Below are 22,073 nucleotides of genomic sequence, written 5' to 3'. Positions count from 1 at the left end.
AGGGCGCAGTGGCTCACGCCTGTAATCCCAGCACTCTGGGAGGCCGAGGCAGGTGTTTCACCTGAAGTCAGGAGTTCGAGACCAGCCTGGCCATCATGGTGAAACCCCATCTCTACTAAAGATACAAAAATTAGCCAGGCATGGTGGCACACACCTGTAATCCCAGCTACTCGGGACTTGAACCCAGGAGCCGGAGATTGCAGTGAGCTGAGAGAGTGCCCCTGCATTCCAGCCTGGGTGACAGAGCAAGAATCCATCTCAAAAAAATAAAAATAAAAAATAAAAATAAAGCAGTTTCTAAAAATCACTTTGGCCAAATATAAATATCTCATATCACTTAAAAGAGCAAAGGAAAATGAAAAGAGCTATTTGATAGGAAAATAATCCAAATATACTTTAAGGTATACACATTATGCAAAAATAAGTTTTTCTTTCTATATATAAAAGATGGCCAAAAAATTAAAGTCATTGCCATTTAAGCTACATGACACATTTGGATTATTTTACTCTGCATATAACAATCACTGAAATTGTACATCCTGTATCATACTTTTATTGACACATTAACAACTCAAGTTATCTTTAATTTTTCAGGTACAAAGTATCTCATGGACTTAGGGTCCTAGGAAAGGGACATGATGGAATTATTTACTTTTGGAATGCTCCATATGAGAGCTCTATTGTAGAAAGTGTAGCATAATGGTTAAGAGCATGAGCCCTAGAGCTACATGCCCAGCTGTATCAGCTGTGTGATTTTTTTCAAGCATACTTAACTTCCCCATGACTCAGTTTCTTCATCTGTAAAATGGATAAATAGTTGTTTCATAAAAAGTTGTCTGGATTAAATAAGTCAATTCAAATAAAATGCTTTCAGAAGTGTCTTGAATAAACACAGAACACATAGTACCCATTGTTATAGTTAACCTATCCCTCATGCCTAAGATTACTCCCTGGAAGCAAATTAAGTGATTTTGAGGGGACAGGATCTCTTGTGCCATACTTTCATTCTTTCACCCTATAAATTACCCTTACTCTCAATACAATCATTGATTTCAAAGGAGATCATAAATAACGGCACACAGAAAAACTTATTGTATCGGGAACTGCATAAATAGACATTTTTTAAAGAAAAAACTTTAAACTCACAAGGCTTTATTCTTTCCTGCAAGGATACAGAGACAGAATGGTGGCTCCACAAAAGCATCAGTGACCCTGGCTCATTCTATCTTCTCCGTCATCCATAGTAAGTGGCTTTCATTCTCAAAGCCATCTCATGAACCAGGAAGACTGCTGAGCTCTAGCTATCACATTCCAGATAGCAGAAAAGGCAAATAAGTCCTCTCTCAATCAAACCTGCTCCCATTAAGAACCTTCCTAGAAGTCCCACACAATACTTTCACTGAACTTAGTTGGTCACATCTCCCTGCAAATAAAATTGAAAAATGTAATTTTTTTAGCTGGGTGTGTTGCTGCTCTGAAAAGTACTGGAGTTCTATTTCCTTGCTGCAATAATTAAGAGTGTGAAATCTAGTCTCTATAATCAGAAAGACAAGTGGACAGCAAAAAATAGTTCTCAAAAATATATTAATGGGCCAGGCATGGTGGCTCAAGCTTGTAATCCCAGCACTTTGGGAGGCCGATGCGGGCAGATCACCTGAGGTCAGGAGTTTAACACCAGCCCGGCCAACATGGCAAACCCCATCTCTACTAAAAATACAAAAATTAGCTGGGTGTGGTAGCGCAAGCCCGTAAGTCTGGCTACTCTGGAGGCTGAGGTAGAAGAATCGCTTGAACCCTGGAGGCAGAGGTTGCGGTGAGCTGAGATCACACCACTGCACTCCAGCCTGGGTGACAAAATGAGACTCTGTCTCAAAAAAAAAAAAGAAAATAAATATATATATGTATATATGATAACTCTATCTAGATAATTAAGAGTTGACTACAATAATGCTACCTAGCATTCAATTTGCTTATTTGGTGTTTGGACATATAACAAAGGTGAAAAGGTAGAGTAAAATACAGAGTTAAAAACAAGAACATTTTTATCTTAATTTCATGCATATTTTAGGCAAAGAAGATTTTCTGTCCTGAAAAAGTCAAAACTGTCTTTTTGACAGTCCATGAACAAAATGAACCTAAAAAAAACAGATTCACCCTTTAGAAAATCATAGAATTACAGTTGAAAAGGCACTCCAGGTTACTTGATTCACACAACCTTTTTGGTATTTTACACCCATGATACTACTTTCTCTAAATGATCACCTGGTCTGTATTTAAACCTATGTGAGAACGTAATATTTCTTATGGTAATGTACTCTAACCTTAGAAAATTCTGACCTCCTGATAACAGTGATTGGTCAAAAGTGTGGGCATATGATACAAGGCTAATCGAAATCCTGCCCTGAGATTTTTCACACTGGGAAACTAAAAGAGAAAAATCTTTTTTTTTTTTGCTATGGACAGTCATAGAGTGTATGTGTAGAAGTGGCTAGCAGCCATGTTCCTCACAATATGGAGAAATCTTGTATGTGATAAGGGAGAATGAAACTGAAACAAGATATGGAGAAAGAGAGAAAGACATGGAAGACAGAGTAAAAGAAGATGACAGTGTTCAGGTCTGATACAATAGTCTCTGAATTCCCTAAAATGTCTCTGGTTCTTTTTTTTTTTTTTTTTGAGACAGAGTCTCGCTCTGTTGCCCAGGCTGGAGTGCAGTGGCATGATCTCGGCTTACTGCAAGCTCTGCCTCCCGGGGTTCATGCCATTCTCCTGCCTCAGCCTCCTGAGTAGCTGGGACTACAGGCGCCCGCCACCACGCCCGGCTAATTTTTTTGTATTTTTAGTAGAGACGAGGTTTCACCATGTTAGCCAGGATGGTCTCGATCTCCTGACCTCATGATCCGCCCACCTCGGCCTCCCAAAGTGCTAGGATTACAGGCATGAGCCACCACGCCCGGCGTGTCTCTGGTTCTTTAAGCAATTTATTTTATGCTGTGACCTACCTCAGTCCTTTCAACAAATCTCCTTTTCTACATAAACTAATCTGAGTTAGATTCACCACCAAGGGCAGTTCTTGGCTGTAAACTTTCAGACTTTTAAAATGTATCAGAAATAAATTTGGATAAGTGGAATTACAGTATAACTACTGTTCTTTAATGTATTTTGCTTCTTTAAAATAATCATAGGCCTCTTTCTGTGGCAACGCTTCTGCATCTCTCTGATCAGCTTTAATGCCTACCAAAGCACTCATTTGAATAAGGTACTATTTTTTATTTAACCAATGACTTACTAATAAACATTTAATATTTCATTTCATTAGCATAAACAATACCACATTTATACTTGTACATACATTATTATGTATTTGTGCAATTATTTAGAATAAATCTGTAAAAGTAGAATTGTTTAATCAAATAAGATACACGTTTAAATTTTGATAGTTATTATCAAATTTCCCTCTAGAAAAGTTGCAAACATTTATATTCATAGAAACTGCATGGAACAGGGTCTGCCACTTTATACCCTCACCAGTACCAGGCATTCTCACAGTTTAATCTTTGCCAGTATGGTAGTCAAATATGCTGTCTCACTGGTGTTTTTATTTTCACTTCTTTAATCATTAGAAAGACTGAACATTCTTTTACTTTGATTGACCATTTATATTTACATTTATTTCTTTTCTCCTCTTCTTCCTCCTACATTTCTTCCTCCTCCTTTTTAGAGAATGACATCCTACAACAAACATAATGCTTTAGGGTTCATAGATCAGACCCAGAACACAGCAGAGATATCAATCACCTCATTTATTCTGAATACTTTGAGTAATGGTGCAAAATATTATATAAGTTTTTTGAATGGCATAACACTTGAGGCTGCATGCAGTGGCTCATGCCTGTAATCCTAGCACTTTGGGAGGCCGAGGTGGGCAGATCACTTGAGGTCAGGAGTTTGAGACCAGCCTGACCTCAAGACATGGCAAAACTCCATGTCTACTAAAAATACAAAAATTAGCCAGGCGTGGTGGTGTGAGCCTGTAGTTCCAGCTACTCCAGAGGCTGAGGCAGGAGAATCACTTGAACTGGGAGGCGAAGATGGCAGTGACCAGAGATCGCATCACTGCACTCCAGCCTGGGCAACACAGCGAGACTCCATCTCAAAAAAACAAACAAACAACAAAAAAAAAAACACTTGAGACTTTTTCAGTAAGTGACAAAACTCAACCCAAACTGGCTCAAGCATGAAGGGAACATTAGTTTACATAACTAAGAAGTCAAGGGCTATTACTAGGTTCAGATGCAGATTGACCCAGGACCTGGTTTTGATCTCTTCATATCTTTGGCTCTGCTTATTCTGTGCTGATTGTTTTCTCACTTTTCACATGTGGTGGTAAGATGACTATAGAAACTTCTCATATTCTCTCTAGTTCAAGTCCATGAGAAAAAAGTAATCCTGCTTTTCTGGTAACAAATAATATTCACTGTGAATGGAAAGGCCCAGATTATTTGCCCATCTTTAACCAAACACTGAGACTGGGCAGTATGAAACACTGATTGATTAAAACCTGGGCACCTATTCCAACCTTAGGGCCAGAGGTGAAGCACCATCTAGAACATTCTAGGACTGAGGGTAGTAAAAGACTAGATTCCAGAAACACAAAATTGAATAGTGTAGCTAAAAAGAGGGTGAAAGAATGCTAGGGAGGCAATCATCAAATTACTATTATATACTCACATTTATTATTGACCAAATGAACTACCAGTCAAAACCCTGATGTCTTTTTCACAAAGGAAATAAGGCCATGACCTCCAATTATCTTTATCGAAAGAAGCCTAAATTGTCTACCTTGTTTTCAGGTTACCATTAGTGGAGGTGAAGAACACAGATACATTGATCTAGAGCCCTAATTAAGAATTTAAGAGGCTAGGTGTGGTGGCTCACACCTGTAATCCGAACACTTTGGGAGGCTGAGGCATGCGGATTGCTTAAGACCAGCCTGAATAATATGGAGAAACCCTGTCTCCACAAAAAATACAAAAATTAGCCAAGCATGGTGGCATGCACCTGTAGTCCCAGCTACTTGGGAGGCTGAGATGGGAGGATCACTTGAGCCCAGAAGGCCAAGGCTGTGGTGAGTCATGATAATGCCACTGCACTGCAGTCAGGGTGACAGAGTGGGAACCTGTCTTAAAAAAAAAAAAAAAAAGTTAAGAATTGGGCCAGGCGCAGTGGCTCACACCTGTAATCCCAGCACTTTGGGAGGCTAAGTCGGGTGGATCATTTGAGGTCAGGAATTTGAGACCAGCCTGACCAACATGGTGAAACCCCATCTCTACTAAAAATACAAAAAAGTTAGCCAGGCACGCTGGTGCATGCCTGTAGTCCCAGCTATTTAAAAGGCTGAGGCAGGAGAATTGCTTGAACCCATGGGGCGGAGGTTGCAGTGAGCCAAGATTGTGCCACTGCACTCCAGCCTGGGCAACAGACCGAGACTCCATCCACCCCCCCACCACCCAAAAAAAATAGAATTAAAGAGACCTAAATAAATGTGGGCATATATGATGTCTACCGATTACACACAATACTGTTAACATGTCAGTTCTCCTCACATTGGTCTATAGATTGAATGAGATCAAGATAATGAATACATCCATCACCCCCAAAAGTTTTCTCATGCCCCTTTTTAATCTTTCTTTTTTTCTTCCTCCCCTTCTCTTTTCTTCTCTCCCCTTCTGTGTTAGTCAGCTTGGCTGCCATAACAAAACACCATAGACTGGGTGGCTTAAACAATAGAAATCTATTTTCTCACAATTCTAGAGGCTAAATGTCCCAGATAGAGGTGCTGGCCAATTCAGTTCCCAGTAAAGGCTCTCTGCCTGGCTTGCTGAGGTCCACATTCTTGCCATATCCCCGATGGCCTTTCCTCTGTGGTACGCAGACAGAGAGAATAGTAAGTGACAGAGCCTAAGTGTGGCAACTAGGACATCTGTGCAAGAAAGGGGGTGGGGGTGGGGGCGGCAACAGCAGGATGGTTAGGCAATAGCAGGGATGTGGATCATATAAACAAATATATTAAAGATGATGGAATCCATTTTTGTCACTGATGGGAAGAAGGGTTACAAATATGAAGAGGAAGAAAACTAGAATGAACCCTGTGGTACTAAATAAGAATGAAGGCTTTGAGGTAAACTTATGGATTTCAAGTAGATACAAAGATAAATATAGATATGAATGCATATATATTGTGTATAAGTGTGTGTATGTGCACGAAAGAGCCTGGGGGCAGTGACCCCAGTTTGATGAACAATGGGATATTACACAGTTTCAAACTATCTCCCCACAAAATACTTATTTATTACAAAGAGGAAAAGAATAACATTACATTGTTGAATCCTAGTGGCTACCACCTTAATCAAGTGACCAAAATAAGCATCAGTAAGGGAATACAGAAATATCATGTGACAACTGATAGGATACAATGAGAAAACACAGAATTACTTCTGTGATATTCATGCCAAGGTTGCATAGCTTGAATCTAATCATGAGGAAACAAATCCAGACTGAGGGATAAGTACTTAATAACTGGCCTGTAAATCTTCAAGGATGACAAGGGTGCTCACCTTGGCAGCACAAATGGCAGCATATATACTAAAACTGGAACAATACAGAGAAGATTAGCATGGCCCCTGAACAAGGATGACACACGAATTTGTGAAGTGTTTCATACTTTTTTTAAGAAGTGTCCAGGCCATGAAAGTCAAGAAAAATCTAAAAAAGAGATATGACAGCTACATACACCACATGATTTTGAACCAGATTTTTTGCTATAAATGGTATTATTGAGACAATTGGCAAAATTTGATTCGGATCTGGAGACTGGAGGCAGTTAATGCATCAATGTAAATTTCCTGATTTTCATGGTTATTTTGCAGTGAAAGGAGAATGTCCTGATTTGTAGGAAATATACAGTAAAGTATTTAAGGAATGACCCATTCAAATAGTTGTTGTTTTTTTTTAAGGGTCTTGTACTGTACTTGCAACTTTTCTATAAGCTTGAAATTATTTTAAAATTTAAAAAGGGGTCTGGCACGTTGGCTCACACCTATAATCCCAGCACTCTGGGAAGCCAAGGCAGGTGGATCATCTGAGGTCAGGAGTTTGAGACCAGCCTGGCCAACATGGTGAAACCCTGTCTCTAGTGAAAATACAAAAATTAGCTGGGCGTGGTGGCATGCACCTCTAATCCCAGCTACTTGGGAGGCTGAGGCAGGAGAATCACTTAAACCCGGGAGACAGAGTTTGCAGTGAGCTGAGATCCTACCACTGCACTCCAGCCTGGGCAACAGAGCAAGACTCCATCTCAAAATAAATAAATAAATATTAATTAGTAACTTAATTTTAAAAATTAAAAAGGAGTGGGAGGTCCAGGTGAGCCCAGAAAAACAAATTTGAAACAAAACAAGCAAAACAAGCTAGATTGCTTTACTATAACAAAATAACAGGAACTTTCATTTTTCTACTTTCCACTTTTTGCATTTCTTTGTGGTAAATCACTCCATATTCTGCCAGGGATATCCATGTGCCTTGAGAACATTTAAGTGTATTATAGCAGTTATGCAAATGAAAGGAAAAGTTCATATCCACCTTCAGGGAGTCAAAATAGGATCTTAAAGCAAGTCTTGAAAGCTAGGCTTAGTATTTTCTAAATTGATTTACTTCCAAGAACATGTCAGGAAAAAGTCTAGAGGATTTAGACCATAGGGCAGAGAGAGCATGCAGGATGCACTCCTTTTGACTAAAATGGCTAGGCCCTGAGGCTTGCTATATAAGGCACAAAATAGCAGTTCTCAAAGTTTGGCCTAGAGACCTCCTGAGGATCCTCAAGACCTTTTCAGGAGATCTGTGAGGTCAAAACTATTTTCATAATGTACTAAAACATTTTGTGCTTTTTTCACGCTCACGCTGTCATGAGTAGACAGTGGAGTTTTCCAGGGGCTACATTATATATGAAATTCCAACTAACTGAATACAGAAGCAAATATGAGTTACTATTTAAGCTATCTTCTACTTAGCCAGACATTAAAGGGAATGGCATAAATATAAAATAATGCCACTTTTTTCATCAATGGTGTTATATTTTGAAAAATATAGTTATATTTCATAAAATATGGTATGTATTATAATATTATTAAAATTTCTGCTTTAATTTCTTATATGGCAAATATTGATAACTATAACCCAAACAAATCAAATTTATTTAGGGTCCTCGAAAATTTTTATGAGTATAAAGGAGTCATGAAACCAAGTGGGTTAAGAATTGCTAACATAGAAGCAGAAAGTCAATCCCTTCCAGGTTAAAGTGTTATAAAAGAAAAAAAAAGAAGAAAAAGCTAAAGCCAAGAAGTCAGTTACTTGGATTCTCATCTCTCTCTCTCCCTATGCCCCCATACTTCTGTTCAAACCTTGAGTGAGTTTAGAAACATCCAGATAGGTATGGGAAACTCAAGAATATTGAGACTAACATATATTAGAAGAAGGCTGAAAACAAGAATTCTCACATTTTTTTTTTTTGCGCCATGGACCACCTTTGGAAGTCTGATAAAAACATATAGATCCATTCTTAGAATGTTTTTATATTCATAAAAGAAAATACACGGAAGTCCAAAAAAAAATATGTTGAGATACATTTCTATTCATATGCCCCCAAAAAAGTCCTGCATATGACTACTTCCAAAATGGCACCAAAAAAATGATGCAATAGCAACTGCAGGCGGCTGTGGATAAATAAGCTTGGAACAACACCCCTGGAACACACCTCTTCCCTATGGCCAGTCCTTTTCAAAATGCACAGGATCCACCTATGTCCCATGGAATGGATACAGAAGTGTAAGAGACTTGGGATTAAAAAAAAAAAAAAAAAGAAGCAGCCATGATGTGGGGATACTTCGACACCTCCAAATAGCTTGGACCATGTACTCTAACAGCCGACTTCAGCATGTCACCACCTGCAGACTTCAGCATATCAGACTTTAGCATATGAGCACCCCCGGTGGGGGATGCTGATAATGGGAGAGACTATGCATGTGTGGGGACAGGGGGCATATGGGTAATCTCTGTACTTTCCTCTCAATTTTGCTGTGAACCTAAAACTGCTTAAAAAAAAATTTTGTTTTTAATGTTCAGCGTTGCTCCTGTTGCTCATCTCTGAGTCTATCTAGACATTTGGAATCACAAGACTAGAATAGGTGAATAGGTCTCACTATATAGGTTCTCAAAGCAATCCACAAGTCCAGAGGCTTGTCTTCATTGACCACTCCCATATAATAGCTCAAGTGGAAGAGAATGAGATCTTTATGGGCATGTGCAATCATCATCTTGGATAAGATGCTCCATATTCCAGATAAGAACCAACATTCATGGGCATAACTTCCTGGTCCCCACAAAAGACATTGAGTTATTTAGGAAAGCCCAAAGTTTTGGCTTCACACCAGGAATTTGTAGTTCTTCACAACTAGTCAAGGTAAATTTATCAATCAGGATTATTTTTACTATAAACAACATTGCTAGTTACACAGTTCACATTCTGCCATTTACAGGTTTCTAGGGAAATATAATTAGAAAGTTAATCCAAGGTAAATTTTGTCCACACAGAAAGAGAAAGGGTTTTGCTAACCTTTACACATTCTTTCTATGTACCTTTTCCCAACATTGCATTAAACACCCTTGAAGCCACTAAAAAAGGTGAAAACTCACATCAAGACCAAAAACTAAGACTAATAGATATTTCAATGCTGGATCTGGGATAAACAATACTTAGTATAAGACAGATGGAATTTTTCTGTGAAAAGCACTTACACTCTGCTTCATGAAACACAGATTGCCTGAAAAGGAGTTAGAAAATAATGCATACTTCACTATCTGTTTCTGAAGTCAGGGATATGGTAGCTCCATCAACTAGAAATTTAGAATGCTATTCTTCTTTTTAAAAAGGGCCAGTCCATGAGTTGACTGTGTCTCTCCTCCATAATGTTGGGAGACAATTCTCCAATGATCTTTTGTGTTTCTGTATGTCTCATGAAGAGGCACTGACATCTTTTGTTCCAGACTATCTTTTCAAGGATGTTTGTATGGAAAACAATCTTAGAAGATAAAAAGTTGAGTCTCCCTCTAAAGCAGAGTGTATATTTGTTTCCTGACCATGATAGTAAATGTGTCTCTAATGAAATATTTTTGTGAAAACTGACCTAATAGAAAAGAGATATCATAGACCTCACTTTTAGGAGCAAGTAAGCTAATAAATAAGCTGATTTGTTTTGCAAATCCCAGAAAGTTTCAGGAATTGGAGGCTCCAGATACATCTGAAGGCAAAGTGTAGAGTTGAGCTTAAAACAGAAGAAATGGTTGAAAGTCTGTATTAAAAAAAAAAAAAATCATTTCTCAGTCCTCTTTCCTTAGCCCAAAATTTGGGGACACCTTTTGCAGCTGATTAATTAAGAGGTGATTAATTGAAAGTCTTTATACTAAAAGGTGACACCGCTAACCCTCTTCCCCAGTTTGTCTCACAGAACACCAGTTAACAGATTTATACTCTGTTTGCCTCTCCTGGTCCTTTCTCTGCCATTCTCTCCCTGGCTCTGAGAAATTGACTTCTGTGGACTGTATCAGCTAGGCTCCCTTAGCCTCTGGCTTGCATTTGGACTCAGCCAATGAGAGCCACCAGCATAAGATTGCGGGGTAAAAGGAGAGATGGCTTGAGCTTTTATTCTCTTTCTCCCCTTCCCCTGCAATTTTTGGCAGTGACTGCACTTCTCTACTTTCAGATACAGCAACTGTTGGACGCCCTCTCACACACAACTACAGATCATTCCAGGTTCCAGTATACTGTTAGGCCTAGGAGAGGTAATGACTTTCAGCTGTTTTTAGTCCTGGAGTGTTTACCACCTCTTGATTGTTCCTGTTTGTGAAGGTTTAGTAATGTTTCCCTCATTAAACTCTCTTCAAGGAATCCTTTCATTGCTCTTTGCAATTTCCCCTTTGAGTGATCCATCTGTTTCTTTTTTTCTTTTTTTTCTTTTTTTTTTTTTTGAGATGGAGATTTGCTCGTTGTCCAGGCTGGAGTGCAGTGGCATGATCTCGGCTCACCACATCCTGTGCCTCCCAGGTTCAAGCAATTCTCCTGCCTCAGCCTCCCGAGTAGCTGGGATTACAGGCATATGCCACCACGCCCAGCTAATTTTGTATTTTTAGTAGAGATGGGGTTTCACCGTTTTGCCCAGGCTGATCTTGAACTCCTGACCTCAGGTGATCTGCCCGCCTCAGTCTCCCAAAGTGCTGGGATTACAGGCGTGAGCCACTGTGCCCGGCCAGATCCATCTGTTTCTTATAGGCCCACAAAGTCACATACCCTCTGGCAATTTTGCAGGATGCTTCTACTGGACCACCTGAACAAGCCCAAGAGAAAGGCCTACAGAGATTTATTTCTAATCAAAAGGGAAAAGCATGAACAAATGCCCATAGGCATGAAGCAGTTAATTGTGTTCCAGGAACTAAGTGCTACTAGGTGTTACATGTGAGGTGGGGAGTGAATGGAGAGTAGGCCCAGAAGAGACAAATGCCAACTCAAAGAGTATCTTGTAACTCATATCAAGGATCTTGGAGTTTACACCGTAGGCTCTGCAGAGGCACTGAAGGATTTCAAGTTTCAGTTTCAATCAATGCTGGAATAAAAATGAAGGAAAATGTAGGCAAGGCTAGAAGATGGAAGACATAAAGACATGACAGAGACAAACAACAGCAATGGTTTCAATGAGAAATATTGAAGGCCATGATTCAGACTGTGGTGAAGGAATGGAGGCAATGGACAAAAAATTAGCAGCTATTGGGAGGCAGAATAGGTGAATGAGGGAATAGGGGGGAAACAGTCCCGATTGGCTCTTGGGCCTCTTACTTAGCAATGGATAAACAGCCTTTCACTGAGATAAAGTGTAGAAGATGACAGAATTTAAGAATGAGATTCACTGGCGGAAGGAAGGGGGTGAGGCGGGAACAATGAGAAAGAGTTCTATTCTGAAAATGCTGAGCTGGAAATAGCTGTGGGAAATGTGGGTGAAATTGTCCCTGAGGTGCAAGGAAAGAGCTTCCCTTCAACCCACTGGTCAGTGTAGAGGGCATTGAACTCTGAGTTTTCCCCTCCCCCAATGAGGGAAACCAAATACAAATCCACAGCAAAAGAAAAACGTAAACAAACAAACAAACAAAAACAGAGCAAATCTGCCTTTGATCTTAGCATGGTAGTAGGCAACAGCCAAAACCAGAATAAAAGGCTCCCTGTGTAGATACCCATTTGACCACAAGATGGCATCAGAGCTAAGCTGCAGGAGAGCCCTAGTCAGAACCTACCTCAGTGCAGCAAAGCCATCGCTTGCTTAACTGTTTTTGTTAGCAAGGAAGGGCTGTTCACTGGCAAAAAAAAAAAAAAAAAAAAAATTACTGAAAAGAGACATTTAGAATATTCTAAAACAAATTATACAGACTATACAGTATGCTCTAGGAGCTGGTAATATGGCAGGTGATGAGCTGACTAGAGAGTCAAGCAGGTGCCTGTTTAAATTGGACATCAAGGGCTGTGGGATAGCAGGTGTCACATAAGCAGACAACTTCAACATAAACCACAAGGTTGGCCAGTGCGGTGGCTCACACCTGTAACCCCAGCACTTTGGGAGGCTGAGCCAGGCAGATCACTTGAGGTGAGGAGTTTGAGACCAGCCTGGGCAACATGGTGAAACCCCGTCTCTACTAAAAATACAAAAAAAAAAAAAATTAGCCAGGTGTGGTGGAGGGCACCTGTAATCCCAGCTACTTGGGAGGCTCAGGCAGGAGAATCACTTGAACCCGGGAGGCAGAAGTTCCAATGAGCTGAGATCATGCCACTGCACTCCAGCCTGGGTAAGAGTGAGACTCTGTCTCAAAAATAAAAAAAATAAAACTACAAAGTATGAAAGGTGATCCAGAAGTTAGGTCAATTGGCATAACAATCAGAAACAAGAACAAAAACACTAGCAGGTTTATGTATCACCAGGCATGACCTCAGGCCTCACCCCAGGTGGTTGTTGAAGAGGCCCAGATATTATCCCCAGGTCAAATATTAGATTAGACATGGGCATTCTGCCCTCTTGGCCTATAATAAATACCCCCACAAACACTGCAGTTGAGTCACTCACTGTGAAGCTAGATGAGTTAGCAAGAAAAAAACCATGTCAGTATTAGCATCTCATTCCTTCTTCCCCAAAATTATATGTCCTAGGAGTCATCTCAGCATGGAGAGGAGATGGAAGCAGCAGGAGTAGAGAGAGACTTACGGTATTTTCCCCAAGATTGGGAAGGGGATATAATATTGAGATTTCTTTGAGAGGCAGGAATCTGCAGGGGCAGAGCAGGCCAATATATTTTCAAAGTAGCCACTACTTAGAGAGAGAGAGAGAAATTTGACATACCACACTCAAAAGCAGGAACTGGGAAAATCAAGCCATCTCCTATGTATCTCCTAATAATTTGAGACTCTTTAATAAAAGAATTCCATTTCTTTGAATTCAAGCTAGCTTCAGTATGCCTTTTGTACCTATTAGTATGAACTTAAATGGGAAAACACAATAAACTTTATAAAGTCACATGATATAAATCATAGATGCCCCCACCTCCCTAGCCCACTTCACTTTTAGTTGTAACCAAAATACTAGTTATAATAGGCATTATAGACATAGTTACTATTAATACCACCAGGCCTCCCATATCACCCCAACCTCAGCCTACATGTAATTGAACTATCAATAACTATTTCATCAACTTTCAAGCTGTCTAGGAATGGGCCATATCTCTGAATCATTTATACTCTAATATGTCACATGGCTATCTCTAAACCTTCCAGTTCTATTTGATTAATTATTACTGTCTTCAAGGCCCTCAAGACCTCTTGTCTCTTGATCCTTCTGTAATAATATTCCTAATAGCCTTCTCTTGCCTTTATTTTTATTACCATTCATCCAAAAATTTTTTTAAAAAGTCTATCATTTGAACCACTCACCTAACTATATTTTTATAACTCCTCTGTATTCTTTTCATTCTGCTATATCCATTCCAAAATAACTCTAGGCCTGGATTAATATTTTCCCTTACAAAATTTATTAGAAATAAAAACAATCAATCCTGTAAACTGGTGCAACTACAAATCCCAACTCCAACTTTAGCTCGATTCTCAATATACTATAGCAATCTTTCTGTTTCTCTCAAGACAGTTCTCTCCCATTTTCTAACAACAGCTGTTCCAAAATTTAAATACTCTTTTCACCAAGCAATCATTGTGAGGATTAAACACTTCAATATCTGCTAACTTAATTTTAGCCAATGATCTCTCTTCCTTACATCAGTGACAAAAATATAGGCCATGGAGAAGAGTTTAACATGAAGACGACCCCTACCTAAAAAACTCATGTGTAGGCCGGGCGCAGTGGCTCAAGCCTGTAATCCCAGCACTTTGGGAGGCCAAGGAGGGCGAATCACGAGGTCAGGAGTTTGAGACCAGCGTGGCCAAAATGATGAAACCCCGTTTCTACTAAAAATACAAAAAATTAGCCAGGCACAGTGGCAGGTGCCTATAATCCCAGCTAATCAGGAGACTGAGGCAGGAGAATCGCTGGAACCCGGGAGGTGGAGGTTGCAGTGAGCTGAGATCGTGCCACTGCACTCTAGCCCTGGTGACAGAGTGAGACTCCATCTCAAACAAATAAACAAACAAACAAAACTCATGTGCATCTCTACCAATAGTTCCTCCCAGCGAGTCATTCTAAAAGAAATCTCCCTCCATTTGTAAAGGCTGGCCGAGCACAGTGGCTCACGCCTGTAATCCCAGCACTTTGGGAGGCTGAGGCAGACGGATCACTAGGTCAGGCGTTCGAGACCAGCCTGACCAACATGGTGAAACCCCGTCTCTACTAAAAATACGAAAAATTAGCCTGGTGTGGTGGCAGGCACCTGTAATCCCAGCTACGCAGGAGGCTAAGGCAGAAGAATCACTTGAACCCAGGAGGTGGAGGTTGCAGTGAGCTGAGACCATGCCACTGCACTCTAGCCTAGGCAACAGAGCGAGACTCTGTCTCAAAAAAAAAAAAAAAAAGGCTAACAATTCATTAATCTTTGCTCAAAGAAAAAAAATAATCTCAGCACAAATATTTCCTTAGTCCCAGCTGGTCTAACCTCTTTCTCTCTCCTTCCTTTTACGTATTTCTTGGGGAACAAATATCTTTGTGTTTGTCTCCAGGCACTCGCCTCTTGATTATACTCTGATACCATAACCAAGCTTCTGCCCTACAAACCTGTTGTCCCCAAGGCCCCATGATTGCTAAATCCAAAGAGTATACTTTAACCTTTATTACATTTGCCTTTTGGGTAGTATTTGACATTAGAGAAAAAATAATGTTTCTAAATTGCAAATCTGTAATAATAATAACAACAACTACCATATACTAAGTACCTAACATGTGCTAAGTGTTTTATACATGTTGCCTTATTTAAGCCTCACAATGATTCCATCTCATTTAATGAGAAAATGGAGGTAAAGTAACTAGCCAATAGATATACAGAGAGTAAGAGAAAGAACTCAGATTTGGAATCCCTTAATGACTCCGTCTCAAATGACTCTAAAATCCATTCCCTTAATGACTACGCTATTTTCAGACCTATGTAGCATGCTGCCTACTGGTCGGTCCCTCTTGGATTACAAAGTAAATTCAAAATGATCAAGCCTAAAACTAAACATATCTTCTCAACCCCCGACAAACCCTTCTTCCAGTATTACCTACTTCTCTAAATGGTACCATTATCCACCAAAATGCCCAAATCAGAAACAAGAAGGCTTTCTTTAAAAATTTCTCTCTTCCAAGTCCTACATCAAATTGATCATTTAATTCCGTCAACTCATTCCCTTAACTTCTCTCCAATCTGCCCATCCCCACTTTCAGAGTTTGGGTTAGGCCCTCATCATGTCTCACCATAACAACTACAAAAATTTCTGAGACAGAATTCTCATCTAGAATGCCATCCACTTCTAATCAATTCTCCACACACTGTCAAAGTGATCATTCTAAAACTCAAATGTTGGTGAGAATGTGAACAACCTGGATCACTCACATACTGCTGCTGGTAGGAATGCAAAATGGTACAGCCACTCTGGAAAATAATTTAACAGTTTTTTTAAAACACTAAATACTTCTCACGTTACCCAGAAATTGCCATCCTGGGCATTTATCCCAGAGAAGTGAAACTTAAGTCCACATAAAATCTTACTTATGATTTTTCATAACAGTTATATTTGTAATAGAAAAAAAAACTGGAAATAATCAAAATGCCCGTCAATAGATGAATGGTTAAACAAATTGTGGGTACATCTGTCAATAAAAGGAAACTATCAAAACTATTGATACACACAACTTGGATACAAGGGCATTATACTAAGTGGGGGGAAAAAGCGCCAATCTCAAAAGGTTACAGGTATAATGATTTTGCTTATACAACTTTCTTTAAATGGCAATATTAGAGATCAAAAACAAAATGATTAGGGCTGGGCACGGTGGTTCATGCCTGCAATTCCAGCACTTTGTAAGGCCAAGGTGGGGGATGACTTGAGGCCAGAAGTCTGAGACCAGCCTGGGCAACATGGCAAAACCCTGTCTCTACTAAAAACACAAAAATTAGCTGGGCATGGTGGTGCACACCTGTAGTACCAGCTACTTGAGTGGCTGAAGCACAAGAATCACTTGAACCCAGGAGGCGGAGGTTGTAGTGAGTCAAGATAGCTCTGGAGAATAGCCAAAGGTCTACAGCAACCAAGAAAATGCTGAACCAAGAAAGTGGGCAGACCACTTGAGGCTGGGAGTTCCAGACCAGCCTGGACAACATGGCAAAACTCTGTCTCTACCAAAATAAAATACAAAAACTAGCCAGGCACTGTGGCACATGTCTATCATCCCAGTTGCTTAGGAAGCTGAGGTGGGGGCAGTTAACTTATACTGCGAGGTCAAGGCTGCAGTGATCCATGATTGTGCCAACGCACTCCAGCCTGGGTGACAGAGTGAGACTGTGTCTCAAAAAAAAAAAAAAAAAAAAAAAAAGGCGCAACTTACTATCTAAAGCAATCTGCAGATTCCATCAAAATATCAATGACATTCTTCACAGAAATAGAAAAAAAATCCTAAAATTTGTATAGAACCACAAAAAACAAAGCAATCCTGAGCACAAAGTTGGAGGTTTCACACTACCAGACTGTAAAATATACTACAAAGCTGTAGTAACTAAAACAGCATGGTACTGGCATAAAAACAGACACATAGACCAATCGAACAGAATAGAGAACCCAGAAATTAATTCACATATCTACAATCTACAATCAACTAATCTTTGACACAGATGCCAAGAACACTCATTGGGAGAAAGGATGGTCTCTTCAATATATGGTCTTGGGAAAACTGCATCTCCATATGCAGAAGAATAAAACTAGACTTCATCTCTCACCCTATACAAAAATCTACTCAAAATGGATCAAATACATAAATGGAAGACCTGAAAATATAAAACTACTAGAAGAAAACATAGGTGAACTGCTTCAGAATATTGGTCTGGGAAAATTTTATAAGCCCTCAAAAGTACAGGCAATAAAAGCAAAAATAAATACATGAGATTATATATAACTAAAAAGCAATCAACAGAATGAAAAGACAAACCAGAAAATGAGAGAAAATATTTGCAAATAACTCATGTGACAAGTGATTAATATCCAGAATATACAAGGAACTCAAACACCTCAATAGCACAAAAATACAATCTGATTTTCAAATGAGTAAATGATCTGAACAGACATTTCTTAAAAGATACATAAAAATGGCAGGCTGGGCATGGTGGCTCACACCTGTAATCCAGCACTTTGGGAGGCCAAGGCAGGTGGATCACTTGAAGCCAGGAGTTCAAAACCAGCCTGGCCAACATGGTGAAACCCAGTCTCTTCCAGGAAAAAATACAAAAATTAGCCGAGCATAGTGACACTCACCTGTAGTCCCAGCCACTTGGGAGGCTGAGGCAGGATAATTGTTTGAACCTGGGAGGTGGAGGCTGCAGTGTGCTGAGATTGTGCAACTGCACTCCAGCCTGGGCAACAGAGCAAGAGCAAGAGTGAGAGAGAAAGAGAGAGAGAGAGAGAAAGAGAGAGCCAAGAAACACATGACAAAATGCCCAACATCACTAATCATCAGGGAAATGCAAATAAAAAGCACAATGAGGTTTTATTTCACCCCAGTTAGAACGGCTATCATCAAAAAGTCAAAAAAAAAGCAGATTCTGGCATGGATGTGGAGGAAAGGGAACTCTTAAAACACTGTTTGTGGAAATGTAAACCAGTAGAGCCACTATTGAAAATACGATGGAGGTTCCTAAAACAACTACAAACAGAAGTACCATATAATCCAGCAGTCCCACTACTGGGCATTTATCCAAATGAAAGGAAATTAGTATATCTAAGAGACAACTGTACTTGCATGTTTGTTACAGCATTATTCACAATAGCCAAGATTTAGAATCCACCTGGGGTTCAACAACAAATGAATGGATAAAGAAAATGTGGTATATACAAATGGAATACTATTAAACTATAAAAAAAGAATGAAATCTTGTCATTTGCAACAACATAGATGGAGCTGGAGGACATTATGTTAAGAAAAATAAGTCAGGAACAAAACATTAAACATCACACGTTCTCACTTATATGTGGAAGCTAAAAAATTTGATCTCATAGAAGTAAAAAGTAGAATACAGGATACTAGAGGCTGGGAATGATAGGGAGAAGGGAGGGATAAGGAGAGATTTGTTAAAGGTTATAAAATTACAGCTAGATAAGAATAAGAAGTTCTAGTTTTCTATATCACTGTAGGATGACTATAGTTACTAAGAATATAATTTCAGGCCACACATGGTGGCTCACACTTGTAATCCCAGCACTTTGGGAGGCTGAGGAGGGTGGATCGCTGGAGCCTAGAAATTAGAGACCAGCCTGGGCAACATGATGAAATCCCATCTCTACCAAAAAATACAAAATTTACCTGGGCATGATGGTATGTGCCTGTTGTCCCAGCTAATCCTGAGGCTGAGATGGAAGGATCCTTTGAGCCTGGGAGGCAGAGACTGTAGTGAGCCGAGATTGTGCTACTGCACTCTAGCTTGGGCGACAGAGACCCTGTCTCAAAAAAAAAAAAGAAAAAAGAAAAAAATATATAATTTCAAACAGCAAAAAAAAAGACACTGAATGTTTCCAACACCAGAAGAAGATAAATGTTTGAGATCATGGATATGCTAATTAACCAGATCTGATCACCATGCATTATATGTATAAAAACATCACCATGTACCCCATGAACATGTACAATAACTATTTGTCAATTAAAAAATTTAAAAGAGGAAATGTTCTTGTACAAAAGCTTTGCAGCATTTTTGATTGCCCTTATTGACCTCCCCCCCCATAGGAAAAGAGCCTGTTGCATGATAAGAGTGATGCCACTTTGAAGTGAAACTACCATGATGACCATGATGACTCCTGCAGCAAGGTCTTTAAGAATGCCTGTAACATGGAAAACTTCTCATAAATAAACAATCCCTGTAGCATAAATAAAGATGCTTATCTAATCTCCCCAGTAGTCACGTTTCACAAGAAAGTCTGAAGCATGACAAGCTACACAAATCTTTACCCTAAAAGCTTGCTTTACGAAGGATATTTTCTGGAGGGCAGGTAGAGGGATCCACCATCTCATGCCCACCCAAGACATTGCTTCTGTTCATAAGTCCTACTAAATGTTTCTTTCTGAAGAACGGGATTTTTCAGCTTGCTTTCTTCAGCATCTCAGCACCTTTGGCAGCAGTCTCGAAGACAGCACCCATTTCCAGTGTGGGACCTTGGTCCCTGGTTGTGGAGGGAGCACAGCCCTTATGCCTAGAGAATTGTGTTTGTCTGTTCTAACTTATTTGGCAGTGTATTAGTCTGGATTCTCCAGAGAAACACAACCAACAGGAAAGAGGGAATGAGAGAGAGAGAAAGAGAGAGAGAATAAAAAAAAAGAGAAAGAGATTGATTTACTACAAGGAATTGGCTCATTGAAGTATGGAAGGTTGAGAAATCCAAGATCTGCATCAGTAAACTAGTGACCCAGGAGAGTCAATGGTATAGTTCCAGTCCAAGTGTATTAGTCTGTTCTCACAATGCTAATAAAGATATACCCAAAACTGGGTAATTTATAAAGGAAAGGGGTTTAATTGACTCACAGGTCAGCATGGCTGGAGAGGCCTCAGGAAACTTACAATCATGGTGGAATGGGAAGCAAACACATCCTTCTTCACATGGCAGTGGCAAGGAGAAGTGCTGAGCAAAAGTGAGAAGAGCCCTTATAAAACCATTGGCTCTCATGAGAACTCACTATCACAAGAACAAGCATGGGGGTAACCGCCCCCATGATTCAATTACCTCCCATCAGGTCCCTCCCATGACATGTGGGGATTATGGGAACGACAACACAAGATGAGATTTTGATGGGGACACAGCCAAACCATATCACCAAGTACGAAGGCCTGAGAAACAGAAGAACCAATGCTGTAAGTTCAAGTCCAAGAATGAGTCCAAAGGCAGAAGACTAAAGTCCTAGCTCAAACATATTCTGGCCAAAAGAAAGAATTCTTTCTTACTCAGCCTTTTATTTTATTAAGGCCTTCAACAGACTGGATGAGGCTCATCCATGCTGAGAAGAGCAATCTGCTTTACTCAGTCCAATCCAAAAATGAATCTCATCCAAAAACACCCTCACAGACAAACTAAGAAAAAAATGTTTAGCCAAACATCTGGCAATCCATGATGCAGTCAAATCGACACATAAAATTTACCATCAGAGAGTACTACTTGAAAGAATGACAGAAGGCACCTGACTTTGTTTTACATAACTTGAAACCTATTCAGCGTGAAAAAAAAAACAGCTACACAAAAGACATTCCTCAAAAACATTGTAAGACAAATGGACAACATGCTGCCACCTAGGACAAAGAATTACAATTGAGGCAAATAATAGATGCAGTGAAAGCCTGCAAGGAAAAGCTGGGTAGAGTTTCTCTGGGAAATTATTCAAAAGTGTCTCCATATACTGAGGAATTTAGAAGCTATGCACGTGCCTAGGACAGGATGCATGTTCAAAAACAATCTAAAAAGACCCTAAGCTTTTACTTCTGGCTTATCTTTGGGCTCAGCACAAGCAGGTAGTGAAGGCTTAGGCAGTGTTATAAATGGCCTCGCTAAGTACTGAAAGCATGCTCTAACACACAGCCAATCTTCAAAGGTTGGAAGAGGGTTTTTTTGTTGTTGTTGTTTCTTTCTTTTCTTTTATTACTTTATTCTATTCTAGTATAGCTCCTGGTGATCAGGAAAATATCTATCAAAGCACCCCTGAACACAAGCTAAAGGAACAGAGACATCAGAGACTACACAGGACAAAGAATACAGACTTTACAAAGATCATATAGAAAAGTCACTAAACAAGCAAACAACTATATTTCACAGGAAGCAATAACAACAACAACAAATCCTAAGAAGAGAAAAGAATCTGATGTCCAGAGTTAGCATATTTTAATATTCAAATGTCCAGTCTCCAGCAAAAACATTATGAAGCATGCAAAGAAACTAGAAAGTATGGTTTATTTACAGAAGAAATTAATATAAGCTCTCCCTAAAGAAGCACAAACACTGAACATATTAGACAAAAATTTAAAATCAACTGTCTTAAATATGCTCAGAGAGGTAAAGGAAACCACAGACAAAGAGTTAAAGGAAACCAGAAGAATGATGTCTTAACAATAGAAAATATCAACAAAGATAGAAATTATGAAAAGAAACCAAGTAGAAACTGTGAAGCTGAAAAATACAATAACTGAAATGAAAATTTACTAGAGGGTTGCAATAGCAGATTTGAGCAGGCAGAATAAAGAATGAGTGAACTTACAACTGT

The 22,073-nt window shown here is 39.5% G+C and overlaps 1 pseudogene; it reads left to right on the top strand.

Moving 5' to 3' along the window:
* Positions 1-6,630: 6,630 nt before the first annotated feature.
* Positions 6,631-6,728, top strand: LOC112205534 (U6 spliceosomal RNA; annotated as a pseudogene).
* The last annotated feature ends 15,345 nt before the right edge of the window (positions 6,729-22,073 follow it).

This window comes from Pan troglodytes, chromosome 15 (genome assembly GCF_028858775.2).
Source record: "Pan troglodytes isolate AG18354 chromosome 15, NHGRI_mPanTro3-v2.0_pri, whole genome shotgun sequence".
NCBI lineage: Eukaryota > Metazoa > Chordata > Mammalia > Primates > Hominidae > Pan > Pan troglodytes.
Note: the sequence above shows the minus strand (reverse complement) of the source record. Positions and strands in the feature narration are given on the sequence as shown.